This window comes from Homalodisca vitripennis, unplaced genomic scaffold, assembly GCF_021130785.1.
Source record: "Homalodisca vitripennis isolate AUS2020 unplaced genomic scaffold, UT_GWSS_2.1 ScUCBcl_1920;HRSCAF=6140, whole genome shotgun sequence".
In the NCBI taxonomy this organism is placed as follows: Eukaryota; Metazoa; Arthropoda; class Insecta; order Hemiptera; family Cicadellidae; genus Homalodisca; species Homalodisca vitripennis.
The window spans coordinates 1980-18618 of record NW_025778040.1 but is presented as its reverse complement, the minus strand read 5'-3'; the positions used below and the strand labels follow the sequence as shown (position 1 = coordinate 18618).

At 34.3% G+C, this 16639-nt stretch overlaps 1 long non-coding RNA gene across 1 annotated transcript; it reads right to left on the bottom strand.

Moving 5' to 3' along the window:
* Positions 1 to 12199: 12199 nt before the first annotated feature.
* LOC124371737 lies at positions 12200 to 16384 on the bottom strand. The gene is made up of 2 exons (XR_006923272.1): positions 15057 to 16384; positions 12200 to 12647 (listed from the first exon to the last, which is right to left on the bottom strand). It is a non-coding gene; the product is annotated as an uncharacterized LOC124371737 (long non-coding RNA).
* Positions 16385 to 16639: the final 255 nt, after the last annotated feature.

Below are 16639 nucleotides of genomic sequence, written 5' to 3'. Positions count from 1 at the left end.
ACAACTCGTGAATTAGCACAAGCGAATGTTTTTTTAGAAGACTGGTGACCGAAGTTCACAAGGCTAAATACGGCAACAGACTGAGCCGCTCCACCCCCCACCACTTTAGTTCTGTCTTTGCCTACGGCGCATCTCGAAGTCACCGGTCATGCTATAACTTCTCTACTATACCACCACACTGGCTGCACGATGTAAGAGACTATCTTAACGAGAGTCTACTGCAGCACTGAATTGGCCGTACTGCTGACAACAATTTGCATCTCTTAGGTTGGCAAAGTTACGTCAAATATATAGTTTTTGTTCCACCTCTGCCGTTGAATCTCTTGGATCTCGGGCATCGCATTACTCCTAAAATACAAAATGTTGACTAGGCCACTCTTCAGGGAAAACAGGAAGGAGCAATACCGTATTTGGCTGGTGCTCAGACAATTATTGTTTAATAGGACTTCCATTATGCTGCTCATCAATAAAATACATTTAACGTATTCTTGGAGTTATTAACAAAATTTTTAACAGAAACTTAAAGAAATGTAGACTTTGGTGAGGAGAGCCATGTCTAATCAATAAGTATCAAATAACACTGAAATGACTATTAATTCACATTTACAGTAAATAATATTATTTAAGTAGAGATTCTTCTCAATTCGTTGTAATATAAAGCTATTTTCTTTTTTGGACATATTACTACAATATCAAATATTATTTAGACATTCAAATTTGCTGAAGAGGACCATGTTAAAACAATAAATGTTAAGTCAGACTAACATGACTATAGTTATGCACAACTGCTTGTGAGGAAAGAGGGGATAGAAATACTCAGTGAGAAGAGCCATCGTTAGAAACAGGTGTTAAACCAAACTGAGAGGACTATAAATAAACATCCAGAAGTGAGTGGAGAGGGAGGAGCAATACTGTGATTGGCTGGATCTCAATCGTATAGTTATCAGTATGACTTTCTGAGCGCTGCTTGTCCAATTTTATAATTTAAATTATAGTTCATTATATTTCGAACTATTAATACAATTTCTTACAAAATCTTGTGACATTTAGGCCTCAGTGAGAAGATCCATCGTTAGAACTAGATGTTAAATCAAACTGAGATGACCATAAATAAACATCCAGAAGTGAGTGGAGAGGGAGGAGCAATACTGTGATTGGCTGGATCTCAATCGTATAGTTATCATTATGACTTTTTGAGTGCGGCTTGTAATTCTTTTATTATTGAAATTATTGTTTGACATGACTAGTATTGCACAACTGTTGGTGATGGAGCAATACTGTGATTGGCTGGATTTCTCAATCGTATAGTTATCAGTATGACTTTTTGAGTGCGGCTTGTAATTCTTTTATTATTGAAATTATTGTTTGACATGACTAGTATTGCACAACTGCTGGTGATGGAGCAATACTGTGATTGGCTGGTTTTCATACAACCAGTGAAGTTAATGCAGCTTGTCAGTTATTTATAGTCTAAAGTTGTTTTCTTTGTTTAAATTATCAACACAATTATTAAAAATAACTTGAGCCATTTAGGCTTCGCTGAGGAGAGTTGTGTTTAGAAACAGATGTTAAACAAAACTGACCGTAACGTTTCTAGCTGCTCAGCTATCAGAGGTCTGGTCTTCAATTATGGAGATCTTTACCTCCTGACTGCTACCTCCCACAATAAAGTTAGGAATGATTTGTTGGGAGATCTTAAGTTGGGAGTAAACTTGCCATCATCAGCTTACATTCAGTAAGTTTACCCTTTCTAGGAAAATGCAAGTCATGTTGGTAAAATTATGGTTTTGTAGTCCTTACAAGTTAATAATCACCATATTCAGATATCTGTCTGTCAGACTCCACAGAAAATTGTTTACTTGATAAATCTTATTATACACAATGCTTTCATTAGTCAAATCATACTTATAAGTTAGTGTGCATAGCTAAATATTTGCATTGCATGATGTAACCACCACCAATTCAAAAAGTCACACGTCTTTTACAGATGTTTCTACCACCAGGGGTCATTGGTACCCCTGCCAATATTACGTAGACATACTCATGTTAGTATTGAGTATGATTTCCATCTAATCACATTATGTCTGCACATAGGAGTAGCTGTTTTTCCGGTGGGCAAATGGGCATTCAGAATAGAGGCCAAACCTCTTCCATTGCTATCAGACAAAATACTAATTGTTTTCTTATCTGTGATCTTAGTTTTATGCTGGGTTGAAGTCAAGAATGTTCAGTCTGTACCGTAATTCTTGGGAACCACTTTAGAAGGCTTGACTGGATTATTGCCTTGACAAAGACAGATTTCGTTCGAGCACCTTGAGACGAGGTCAATCAATTTAATTTTCTTTTGCAGACCTTTGAGATTTTGGAAATGCTTGTGATATGTGAAGAATACACACACAACGCACATTATGCCTTGAAATCCATTACAGCATGATGTCGATGTGCAAATTACATGTACTCCATATTCATAACTGTTGTTCTGTGTAGTTGTCTTCATCTGTACTAACTTTAGCGGGGGGTTTATTGAACTTCCATTTATTATTTACATTCTATTCAATAAAATATGAACAATAAGTAATTAGGATACATTAAACAAATTCGGCGCTTCCAAAGACCTCAGCCAACATAAAGAATTAAAGGGGGTTTGATAAAGACGTAGTGCCCCAAAGTTGAATCCTACATGTCTAGATAGGTTTCAAAGCAACTTTGTATAGTAACAACTTATTTTCATAAGAGACGAGTGATTTTCTTCCAAAAAGAGCCGATATATTTTCAGAAACATTGTATTTAGGCTACAGTTGTTTGTACCAAATTAGATTCACGATGTTTTAATCGCCTATTGAGGTGGATTCTCATATATTTTACATTTTGATAAGGTTGTTAAGGAAGACATGTGAACAATTTCCCACGTCAAGAGTAAATGTAACATGCAAAGATTTATTTTCATTAACTTTTATTCTCTAGTGATTGGGTCCATCAGAAATTGAATTCCAAATCTCTTGCAGGATCTGTAAAGACATAAATGGGTTTTGATGAGAAGCCAAGACAGAGGTGTCATCTGCAAAGATTACCATTAACATCGCTCTATTCTTTGGTACATCTGCTGTGAAGAATATGTACAAAAACGTCCCAATACACTCCCCTGCAAAACTGCAGATTCAGTCTTTAATAAACATTTCAAAAACACTTTTTTAAAGATAGGTTTATAGGAACTGATAGAAGGTTTCGGAATAACAACTATTTCGGCTACCTAGTTCCTTCCATTCAGATGGAATGTACACAGAGAATGTCATTAGACAGGAATAATAACTCCTTTTCTGGGGAGCTTTCTAAAATACTTGAGATCTTGATTGTGCTTAGTCATGTGTATGTCATATGTTCTATAATTTAAAGGGTCTACAACTTTTTGTCACTTTATTATTTACAAGTATAACCTGAAATAAACACAGTGTGAATGTATTGATGTATGACTTGTTTTCCCTCACGTTTATATTTAATTTAAGTAAACTTTTCATGATCTTAATTCAAAATTCGACTAAAAATGTCACTTTGAAATTTGATTTGGCTGTCTCATTTACGACAAATGATTGAGCATGATCAGTCAAATTAAGCAGTCCAAGTCCAGCAAAACGGTATAACATTGTATCAAGTACCAAGCCTAATTTATGTGCATAAAATTAGTTGCCGGCATTGTTATGAGTCTTCGTATGAAGCCTTTCAGCTCACTTATTGCTGTACTTAAAACTTTTTTTTCATAATCAGAGCTTATAACATATTGCATGTTAAAAAATACAGTAAGCAATGATATTAACTGGCGGTCATTTTTTCCTGTAATGGCGGCATGTTTTCGAGCTTCGTGCAAGGGTTTAAAAAAAATTTATTACAAATATAAATTAAAAGTAATATATATAGAAGTATATATTTTTGTGTTCAGAATTAAACATATAATAATATTAGTATTTAAATTTGGCCTTAAAAAAATGTTTACTACAAATTTTTTTCCATGAAATTCAAAATTTACATTTTTTTTTTTTTTAATTTGGGGGGGGACCATACCTAGCAAACCAAGTTATAGTAAGAAAACTATAAAAGTGAGATTGCCATTTTGTGTCAAATTTATTCTAGTTTCAGAAACACATAAGCATTATACAAATTTATGAAACTATAATAACACTATATAACAAAAAGCAGCGATGCGCATAAATTGTGAAAATAGGGTGTATATGTAAGAGTTTGCTAATAAAAGTTTTACTAATACAGTTTTACTTCAATACATGTTATATTGCATATTTTATTACTCAGAATGAAGTAATCTATACAGCAGTAGTAAAATAAATTCCATAACTTTTTTTTTGAAGAGTCGAAAAAAGTTTCATTTTGTCATTACTCAAAACTTTTGCGAAAAATTTTCGAGAAATTTATTTATTCTAAAATATATTTATTTGCACTACTGCAATATTTAACAATTCACCACACACTAAACACAACACTAAAACACAAATAAACCTACTAAAACTTACTAATAAACACGACTCGTCACATCAACAACTCAGACGGCATCGACAACATGGCGGTCACAATGAATTGCATCATCTTCTTTTACGTTCAAAACTACGAACTTGGTACGTTGCAACTACAATACAAAGAGGAATAAAACTATAGTATTCCTTAGGCTTTTTTCCGAATCCAATGGTGCATGAATCGAATCGATACGTTGCCGGAATATACTGTAATGAGTGATTATGCAAGGGAATGTTTGTTCATCAAAATTTTGACGAACAACAATCCACAATGGGTTGTGTCCATCAAAATTTTGATGAACAACAGTTGGAGGGTTAAGTGTTTTCTTTCTCTTGTGAGTGAATTCTACGTTTTAATGCTCAGCACTGTTGTTGGTGAACTTTAGTATAACCGATCACAAATTTCACATTATATACCAATTTATTAAACTGTTATTGTGATATTATTTCATCTGTCAATAACACCACTCCCTGTTATCAACTCCAATCATACAATTATCTACAAATATTTTGCTATTGACATCCAAATTTTCGCCAGTGTTGCAAAAGTTGTACTGTATTTTGATCTAACACATTGTAAACTGTGCAACAGGGGGGGGGAGGACCGAGTAGCTCCAGGTATGGGATATTCATATTGGCATTACAATACTGACCATTGAGGGTCTCTGGCAGTGTATACTAATCTGAAAATACTACATTATATTAAGTTTGATTCGAATTGATGTTTTCTACAACACTTCCTTGCCAATGGCATATGCTTCAACTACTTGTTTAGTATATACGAAATTAGTTCTGGACCCAGAGAAGGGTGTTGAGTGTGATGCTGCTTGTAAACGTTGGTTCCACAGATTATATTGGAATATATCGAATACTGAATATTCTCAGCTCTGAGGATTTTAATATAAAATGAAACTGTAATAGAATGGTCTGTAAGATGCCACCTGAAGCTTGTAGTTGCGTTAAGAAACTCAGACAAAATTCGTAGTTGGGTGAAAAATCTTTTAACAAATTAGTGGTGTTTCCATCAGAGTCTGATATTAGTCATATTAAAGATAAATTATTTCAACTTGAACCCAGAGTTGTAGGTAACGAGGAAAATTTGGATTCTCTGACTTCTGAGGTTGTCTCTTAAAAGTACTAAGGCACTCTGTTGTGAAACTTCATTGCATAAGTTAGTGACCGAAATCAGCGCTCAAAGAATGTCATACTGTACGATATCCTCAAGTCCTCGATAGTTTAATTGGCGATATTTTCCAGGCTCCTCAACTAAACAAAGTACAAACCACAAGGATCATCATCGTTAAAGGGATGACTGACAAACGTCGTTTAGTAAATGTTTTCTTTGGTGACACCAACAAAGCCATTAAGGTTCTTCAAAAATTTTGATTCCTCTGTACTATGAAATTCTTTCATAAGTGTACTAAACCATTATCTCGTGGTATAATTCATTTGGAGAGCACGCACTCACAGGAACTAATTAATTAGTTACCAGAGAAAATGGTCAAAAGGATCCGACTATAAAGTATCTGAAGTGCCTTCATTAAACAATTAAATCAGAAACTAATCACAGGGTATACCATGTTATTATACTGGTGACAATGCAACATTACACAGCAACTATACTCTTTATATAGATGTGACAAATTAAACAGCTTCAAATCTGGTAAGGGTGGAGTGATGAGTAATGGTGATTATTAAGGATGATGGTGCCTCTGCTCAACTGAACATGTAAATAAAAGAAACCTTATTGTGGAGATAAAGCCCTTAACAAAGCAACTCCTGCTAGTGGAGAGTGCTTTTGCCTACCACAGAAAAACATCATATCTTATATTTTTTATTTTGTACCAAATCTCTGATATATGTCGCACTCTTAAAAGATATGTACATGGTTTAAAAAGATGTAGGCTAACAGTATCAAATGTACATTGTTGACTACAACTGACCTCCAAACAGTTTTATCCTGTCCTGACCTCAATATGTCAACGGATACCCATTTACCTGTGAGAAGGCTACGTCACACTTCATTGCCTACATGATATCCAACAGAATGCTTGGGTTTGTTTCTCGCTTCTCCATACACATAACGGATACGGTTGCTCTGAGTACTCTATACTGTGCCCCGATTCGCCAGATTCTGTTACATGGGTCCATTTTTTTTCTATTCCAGATAAAAAATATTTTTTAAATGAACTTCAACGCATTCCACGACGTTTTACCCGTTTGGTGAGAATTAGGGATGGATACAATAAGTGCCGATCTAGATGATCTCCATAAATTTGTAAATGATCAAATGAGCTGCCCTGACGTTCATCAACAAATCTATTTCAAGACACCCTTAGGTCCACGTTATAACGAACTTTATGCCAGGCAACACTGTAGGACGATCTATGGGGCAAACATCGAAGTGGAACATTTACAGAGATATTGTATCGTTGGTGCTTGGAGGAGGAATCAAGGTATACACGCACATCAGTTGGATCACTGTCAGCATTGATGTCAAGACCAAACTTCAAAACCTTTTATTTTGTTGTTACAGTAGTTAATTTATATCGTGCATATTTATTTATTAACCTTCTAACTATACTTTCTTTAATCAAACAGGAAGTCAAAATGTAATGCTGGTTAATTGAGGAGGATCAGAAATATCAATACAAATTATAAACTTTAGATTATCACAAGAACATATGAATATAAATATACATATAAAGAGATTTCCTGACTAACTGATTCATCAACGCCCAGAAAAAACAAGATGATACTTGTTACATAGGTTTATCTTGTGCCCTATAAATGTAGCCTCGTCACACCACAGAACGTTACAGTGAAAGTTTTGATTTTGTTGTAGTGTTTCTCGAGCCCACAAAGAAAAGTTCATTCTATGAAGGTAGTCATCTCCATGGAGTTCTTGATGTAATGACACCCTATATGGGTGCATTTTATGATCGTGAACGATTCTTAAAACAGATCTTTGACTCATACCAGAATCAAGAGCTACTCTTCGTGTAGAATCATGCGGATTCAGTTCAAAGGCTCCCAAAACTTCGGGTGCCCTATCACTTCTCACGGGTCTAGCGAGTTCTTTTCCTTTGTTGTGGTCAGGTTGAACATGACCTGTTTCACGAACTCGACTAGCAAGTCTTTGAAAAACGTTCCTGGAGTGGTTTGTGGTCTGGGTAACGTTGGGCATAAAGAAAAGCGGCAGCTGAGTAATTTTGGAAACATTCCCCTAACACCATAAACATCTGGAATGCCTCCTCATTTGAGAACAAACAAAACTTAAACTTACGTACTTTAACAAAATTTAAATTAATATCTACCTTATACCACGTGGTCACAAGAACAACTGAATAGGGAGACGATAATAACAGAGATTAGATAAGAGACTAAGGAATTGGTTCCAAAGTTCTTCCAGGGGCAACTCGTGTATTTTGGATTGTTATAACATGAAAACCACGGTTAGATTGCGTTTGAAACATGTTACACTGATAGAAATCCTGATGAGTTTTTTACTACATTATTTAAAAACAAATTAAACTTAAAAGTCCAACTTGTTTTCCATTTGTTTCATTGGGTTTTGATATTATTACAAACCAATTTAGTAAAATTATTAAAAAATCTATTTTTGTACTACAGTTTTGAAACCATTGAAGATAGAGACAAACTTTAAATGTAGAAAATGTTTATTTTTTAAAGACCTTTCTAATTATGTACAACACAACCTAGGTTGCTATTTGATTTCTTTTAGATTAGGGTTGTATTTCAAAATTCTATGTATTTTTAAAATGTGTAAATTTTGGGGTAGGGTGGCATGTGATGATATTTTTCGATAAGCCGTCTCATCATTAGTTTTGATACAAATATCGTCTCTCTACATTTGTGCAGGTAGTTGCAATAAATTTACCCACAAACCCCTGATTTTTTAACGATTTGGTGTACCCTGTACAAGCGGCAAGATAGGTTCAAACTGTTTGCATCATAATAGTCAGTGAAGAAATACCTTTAAAATGAGGTATAGCTGAACATACCTGTATATTTGAAAATTTCCCAAAAACCAACCCTACCCCTCAAAAACTACCCTTTTTTGCTCATGGATTTTTTTCAGTTGTTATTTCTACCTCTTGTCTCATACTTATGTATGTCTCGATCTCTAAATAATACACATTTACACATACTAAATGGATGTTTATTTTTGACGATGGAAGGATTGTGAAGGAAACAGGATTTTTCCGGACATTTGCCATCGTTCAGTGAAACAAAAAATCAGAAACACAACGTTGCGAGATCTGCAATCTGATCTCTTCTTCAGGTATATAACTAACCTAATACATAACTACAAACTATGTTAAAATAAATAAATCATACCAAAGTGTTGTAGCACGCCTATGTCAGGAATCACAACCGCCATTTTGTGTGTCAATTTCACTAACTCTAAAACATGCACTTAATACAACTATACACAACACTTATCATTAAAACTGAACTACAGAGTACAGACTAATAAGTCTGTATTTGTCTACCAATCACCTACGACTGCCTCAGTCGTTGGCAATTGCCAATTTGTTAAACTGTCCTGTACGACTTGAAACTCAACTTTGTGATAATGCAAATTGCCTTTTTTTATTTGTATACTCTCACAAAATGCTTGTAAACTACCAACATTGTCTAAGGTACCAGCCACATGCGCACCTACGAGGGGGTACCCAAAAGAAACCGGAATAACATTGCCGTGGGTGAGCTTGTGTAGTATTCATTTCTGCAGCTAGGTGTGTATAGCGCAACTCATATCCAGTTGAGTTCAGTGCTGCCTGTATTTTTAATCTGGCTTGTTCCGTTCATCTGCAGTGATTGTTTTTGCTAGGTCTGTTTTGTTTTTGTTTCGCTTTTTGTGATGGCAAGTTTAAGTGAACAAAGTCAGTAATCTTTCTAATAACTTTTGCTCTCTGCTATCATACAGCTAGTTTTGGAATTGCTAATTGAAATCTCTACTGACTTGCCTTATTTCATTGTATCTTTTTATGCCTAGTGATGCTATTAAGTAACAATATATGAAATGTTTTATCGATCTCTTCACTTCCAGTAATTTAGCGGTTTTCCACCCAATTTTCTTCCTACTTCTTTAACTATCTTATAACAGACAAACAAACATATCTTGTACAAATATGTATTCATTTGTATTTAATTCACCTTGTAATAATGCGCGAGGGGAGATCCACTGCTGGCAAGGAAGGGAACAGCAACGCTGAGCCGACTAACACACTGAGCTCACAACTTCCCTCTCCCCTACACATGAGCACTAGGCTACTGCGCATCGTCGGGCCAAGTACCACATGGACATGGAATCTCTAGGCCATTACCGCAATATTATAGAGAATTTAATAAAATTAACATTGATTTATAATATGCATCAGTTTTGTTGTGGCTGCTGCAAAATCCATTCTACTCATTAGAAGAATACCTGAACAGAGATCAAAACTAACAACCACACTGGACATTTACCTTCTGTCATTCTGTTTGTAAACTATAGTTAAATGTACGCAATTGTATTTATATGATATGTAACAAATTTTGTTGAGTTACAATTCTCAAAGAATTTGTAAATAAAGAATTGTCTATTGTTCAAATAGAGTTAAAATAATAAAAACACAAGTGTGTTCTCCCACGATAGAGGGACCAACCAATTTAGCCCAGTAGTGGCAGTTAATTTTGAATTTTGCTCGCTTCAGTGTTCAATGATACAGTTATCAAAGGGTTATGTTCTTAATTTAAAGAACAGGCACAGGTGATGAAAATAAAAGAAAGTTATTCTAGTGTGCATTCAAAAGCTACTCGAATCTCTCAAGGTTTGTGTTTGAATCCTATTATGTTAATTCTCTACACCTCTGATCTTGAAAATGAATGCTCATGGTGTTACCTATACTTGTAAACTGACGATACACAAATTATTTTATCAATAAAGGTGTACAATGTTATAATGAAGACTTGTTCAAGATTGGATGGAAGGGCTCTGATTTAATGTGGATAAATGTTTTGTTCTGGATTTTCGCTCACCATCATTAAAACATTAATAAAAACAGAAGGTCTCTGTGTTGCTTTGAAGGAAAATTACTTAAAGGGTAGTAAATATGTAAAAGTTGTAGGAGTCACAATAACACTGAGGTAAGTTTTCTTAAGCACATTGAAAATATTTCTCTACATGGAATGAATAAATTCAGAATTTTGGATAGATTGCAAACTTTAATTCCTGTGTGATTGACTGCACGATTTAATTCCTTGGCATTTTCCACAGTAAAATTTGCTCTTTCTGTGTTTGGAAATTGTTTAACTCAGCAAGTTTAATTCTTTCACAGAGTGTAAAATTATGCTCTAAAAAAAATTTGATCACGTTTCTCACTATAGAAAGCAGAGAAGTGTGCTCTACGTAGACTCCAGACAGTGACATTGATGGTTACTTGAAATGCAAACTGTCAACACAAGTGTCTATTAAGAACGGCACAACCGATAAGATGACATGCTGCAACTGTTACGTGTAAGGCTGGAGGCAACAAAAATCTTTCTCATACTTTGGACCTCGGGAGTACAATGCCCTTCCAAATGTTAAAAATTTATATTTTTATTGCTTAGCTAAAATAATGTGTTTTGTGTTTAAGCCTGTATATCTTATACAAGAAATTTTAATAAATATAGTTATATAAATTGATTTATAAATACAGTTATTGATATGAAATACACATTGTACTCTGAAATCCACTCAGGAATTATGTACCTTATTTTTCTATTCAATTTTTAATATCACTTGAAACAATGCAACCAACAATTGATGAGACAACAAGCATAACTCGTCGTCTAGTTTACACTATATTTTGTAGTCTAGGTGTCTCTGAAGTCAAAATATGTAAAGAGTTAATTTTGAGCTTAATAGTTTTTGGATCTCTACAGATGAACATGACTTCAGATTCCAGGATTCAAGTCTGTGAAAATGTCAGATTCCTGACGCTACACTAAGAGGAAGATGAACTGGAGTTAAACCCAACATTTAAATTAAATCATCTGTTCCCACCATAGCTATGTAATTTTCAAAAATGTAATGTTAAATACGAGGTATATGTTAAGTTTATGTAAAGGCAATATTATAACAATGAAATTAATGTCATACTCATGAAACAGAGCATCAAAAACATAAATTTTACTCTGTTGATGAAGAAGGTTGTACATCGAAAAATCAGAATTATATTTACAGCCAAAGTTATTTTTAAAGCCAAATCAGTTTATAGAGTTATAAAACACAGGCTGATATTTACTTAATTATAGGATATCACTGAAAATTAGATATATATTAAGGATATATTCCACATCTAGGCAAATATGTCAACCTTTTCTTATACAAACTATTCAAAATTGTATTCTAGTCCTGGACTAGATTATTTCACATTTTTTATCCAGTAAAGTTTTTTAATTTAGGTTTTATTATCTATATCCTCGAAAAAATAAATCATGAAGAGACATCAGTAGTTTACAAGTCGTTCATGCCTATATATAATATATTTATATATATTATATATATAGATATTTATAATGTTATATTTCTGTTTAGGTTGGTTAAAGTCAAATTCAAACATTTTATAAATTGTAATTAAATATAATTGGGAATTTTCAAGAGGCAATATAAATTAGATATCTCAAATTTTTGTATTTGATTTACTAGAAAATTTTATATTTCTATACACAGTAAGCATTCAGCACTGGTAAGTAACCAAAACCAGCAACATAAAACACTTTTCACTTTTTGTCTTATCAACTTATAATTTTGAATACATGTTGTTTCGACTAAGGGAAAGTCAACAACATAAATTTAACATTAATTGCTCCAATACATTCAGTTCAACTTGTTTCCCATACAACATTATAGTGGATTTTCTACACCACAGACTGGTAGGAATAAGCTTTCACTTAGGATTTTCCAAATTCCATACAACACTGTTACTATAAATTAAGAAATGTACTGTCCGACTAAATAACACTTATTAACTATCAGTTCCGAGCTCTTTCCCGTTCTATTCTGTTACTGTATGCTCTGGAGACTGTGTTCCAAGAGTCCATGTATCGGTCCATGCACATTGCTACACATTTCTGAAACAAATAAAGAATTTTAGGAGACTAAGTTGATTAAGGATGATTAGAAATAACATTTTCTAATAACATAAACAATAATAAATTGGAACAAAAATTTATACCAACTCAACTTATGCTAGAAATTTAAATTTTTTTACAAAACAGGTTTAGCCTACAGATGTAAAGTTTTGCATGCAAGTTCAGTCAAGTCTGTTTTGCAACATGTGAAGAACAAGAGTAAAAGACTGGTTAAAAGCTATGGTTCTGTGTTAAGGAATAAAATTTATAACATAACTGTACCATGCGAGTATAATTTAGAGCTTTTTTTGCCCACTTCATCTCATTTGTTATAGTACACAAGCAATCAAATATTGACACAATTAATATGCCATTAGAAAGGTAAAGAGTTGCTGAACACAGCACTAGTTTTTGTATTTTTCTATGACAGCAGAGTAATTTTAAAATAACATTGATGTTTTCTCCTTTGCAGAAAAAGTAGTTCCACTCCATTTTTTGTTATACATAATTTTTAAACACATATACACAACAAGATTTTTGGGGTGAATTATTTGGTACCAGAAAGCAAAAATAAATTTGTGGCCCTGACACACCAAAAAGTATACTATACTTCTAATAGCTAATTTTTTGCAAGTTTATGGATACAACATCCTTTTATATCTGACCTCCAATTTAAGCACGACATCCCACTTTGGTCCATTATGTTTGTTATATATATATGACTAACTTTGTGACCCTTAGGTCATTATAATATTTTACAAAACCTAAAAACTTTATTACAATAACTGCTTTTATAAGGTAAGTGTCCCTCTTTTTTAGAAACGCATTATACAAATTTTGATTTCTACTAACCATAAAAATCAAAACCTTAGGTTTTTGTCAAATTATTTCTTATAGTATTCATTAGTTTATTGTGAATAAAATGATACCACATAAATATAGTCAGATTTACATTTTATAACAATTTATAAACATTTTTAAAAATTTGTCTTTTTGCAAAAAAGTTCATATATGAAGGTATGTCCTAAAACCTTTAGTTTTCCGTCTATCTGTCTGTATGTGTTTTTTATAAACAAAATTATATTTTTTGAATCAGTTAAGATAAAAATTATGAAACTGGTAAATTGAGAACTGTATTAACCTTTCGTTGACCTTTTTAAAAATAAAATACTAACAAAATCCTTTAACCCGTTTCAAAATGGTGTTTGTTTAAAATATTTAAGGTCAAATACCAAAAAAAATATAGTTATTTCTAAAACATGCATAGGATACAAACTATTTAGTAACTTTTATACCAATTCCAACGGTACCTTTTTCTAAGAATTCCATCAATGCATAAGCAAGCATGATCACTTTATAGGTATGCTTACAAAAGCTGGGAGCAGCTAAGATTTTGTCTTTTGATAGGCATCATCTGTTTTAAATAGATTATACAAACTTTACAAGATCCCAACTATTTTAAAATTGTTATGACAATTCCAACGGTACTTTTACCAAAGAAATCCGTCAACACATAAGCGAGCACGGCCACTATACGCTTGCACAAGCAGGGAGCACCAAACAAGTCCCAGTTGACAGATATAAGATGTTTGTTGCTCCTGGTTTGTGCAAGCGTATCTTAGGATTGCTAACGATCAGCAATATCCCATGGATTGGCTCCATCATCATACTCGATGTTGGCTGTTTGCGTAAATGAATCTTCATGCAAAATTTATAGTCTATAGGTCAATAGTTTATCCTCGAAATATTGGATGGATACATTGACTGAAGGGAAATTTTTCAGCCCCTCGAATGATAGGCTTTGCTAAATCTCTGAAACAAGTTCACAGCTATTGGACTTTAACAAGAATTGTATATAATGGGCCAAAACAATATCTTACAGATAATACACTAGGTAACTGTAGACTACTATTACCCAGCAGGGATCACTTCTGGCTGGTTTATACCTTCCAGTTCAACCTACCACTGGGCACAGCACAAAACAATATGTCACTTCAATTTGAGCAACCTTATGGATGTCCAGGAGCGGCACATCACTAACCGCATATGTCGAGATTCTGGGGTTGGTTGGTGGGGTTTGTTCCCTAACCTCAGAGGTTCTTGTTAACCTCAACAAGGGTGTGCCACCCCCTGCCTATTTTGACTGGAGAGGCTGGTTAGAGCTGACCTCCCCTTCTTCCAGGGGGACATTACTTTGAGATGTAGTGCCCTAATTCTTCCTCATGGATCTCGATAGGAGGCGGCCCCTACTCCCTAACCTTACCCATCCTGAATATCCTGTGACTCCGGAAGCAGCGGAAAGGTTCTTATAGGACTAAGTGCAATAAAAAAAAAACTGTAGACTATGGAACTTCAAAGTTTCCAGGCTAAATCCTATGTTTGTAGTTAAAACTAAGATTAAAATCTTACTTGTTCAGAGGTGCTTAATGAAGTTCCGGGAGTTTGTACACACTTTCTAAAACACTTCTCAGTCATTTTCTGAAACATATTTAACGAACAGTTTAACAAATAACAAGACTCAAAATAAGTTATGAAATTAAATATCATTTTTTTTTTAACGAGATGTTAGGATGTTATCAAAGGTACCATCAAGTTCATTAATCGATTTCACAATAATTTCACTTATATACAACCTATTTTCATTTAAAACACCACAGACGCACAACTGCAAATAATTGGTGCTACAAACAATATTAACCACATGTATTAATCAGGGAGGAGGAGGTTTCATATTTAGCTTTGTACCCAAGATCACATTTCCCTCAAAACACTTCCATCAACTTGTGTTATAAAGGTTCATGGAAAAAATGCATGCTCGCGCACGCACGCACGCACACGCACACACACACACACACACAACAGTAAATTACCTACTACTGAAGTTAAACTCATACTAGAGTTTTGTTTCACAAATATACTTGCATTTTGTTGCAAATTATTTTGGCTTTAATTTGGAAACTAATTACAATGTTATATGGCAACATTCAGCAGGCCTACAAAATTTAAAAATATCTGAAAAACTGGACTTGCTGGCTTTTGACACTTGTCAGAATTACTTGGGGGCAGTGGTGTAGTGGGGCCGGAGCGGCGCTCCGGCACAGCTTTAAGAAGCGGAGCGTCGCTCCGGCATAGCATCTAGAGCCGGAGCTGTGTACTGGAGCGCCACCCGCCTGTAAAAAGTGGTAGGCGGGTGACGAGTCGCTGGATAATAAAAAGGCCAGAACAAACCCACATCATTTATATGTCCGTTGAGTGGTATCAAGGTAGTTGTAGGCACTGTGCAATAGACAACTCTTGTAACTCGCAACTCATCCATCTCCTACTAACTGCAGGGTGTGTATACTTACACAGACATGTCGAGACATGTTATTCGCGTTCCCGGTCTCTATGTTGTTATGAGTGCTTGTATTAAGCTGTTATCGTAGCTGAAAGTCTTAGTCGTAGTGGTTGAGTTCAAACAGCATACCGTATATACTGTTAGTTTTGTTTGAGTTGAGTCGTCTATAATACATTTGTGAAAGCCTATTACTAATTTTTAAATTATCAGTTTGTGAATTTTGTGAAGTGATGGAACCAAAACCTAAAAAAAATATATGACGTCATTTTTAGTGCCCCTAATATGACTGACTCTAATCCAGTTCCTGGAACATCAAATCCAAAAGCTAAAATTAAAATAAGTAACCTCGCTGAGCCTGAGCCTAATGAAAAGGAAGTTCGAGAAGATGACCACCCCCCCCCCCCCCACAGAACACATTGGCCTGAAATTTGGACAAAAGATATTTGGGAGATAAAGAAGGCGGCTTTTCCTTGGATAGACTCAAAGGAAGGTAAATTAGGCTGTAAAATTTGTTTTGAAGTCGGTAATTTGGGAGCCTACAAAAAAGAACATGTTTCGCTTTCTTATGAGTGGCGTTCGTACAAAGTTTGTTTTTATGGCTCAAATAGAACAAATCAATTCATATCTTTGAGGAAAAAAATTATTGAACATAAAC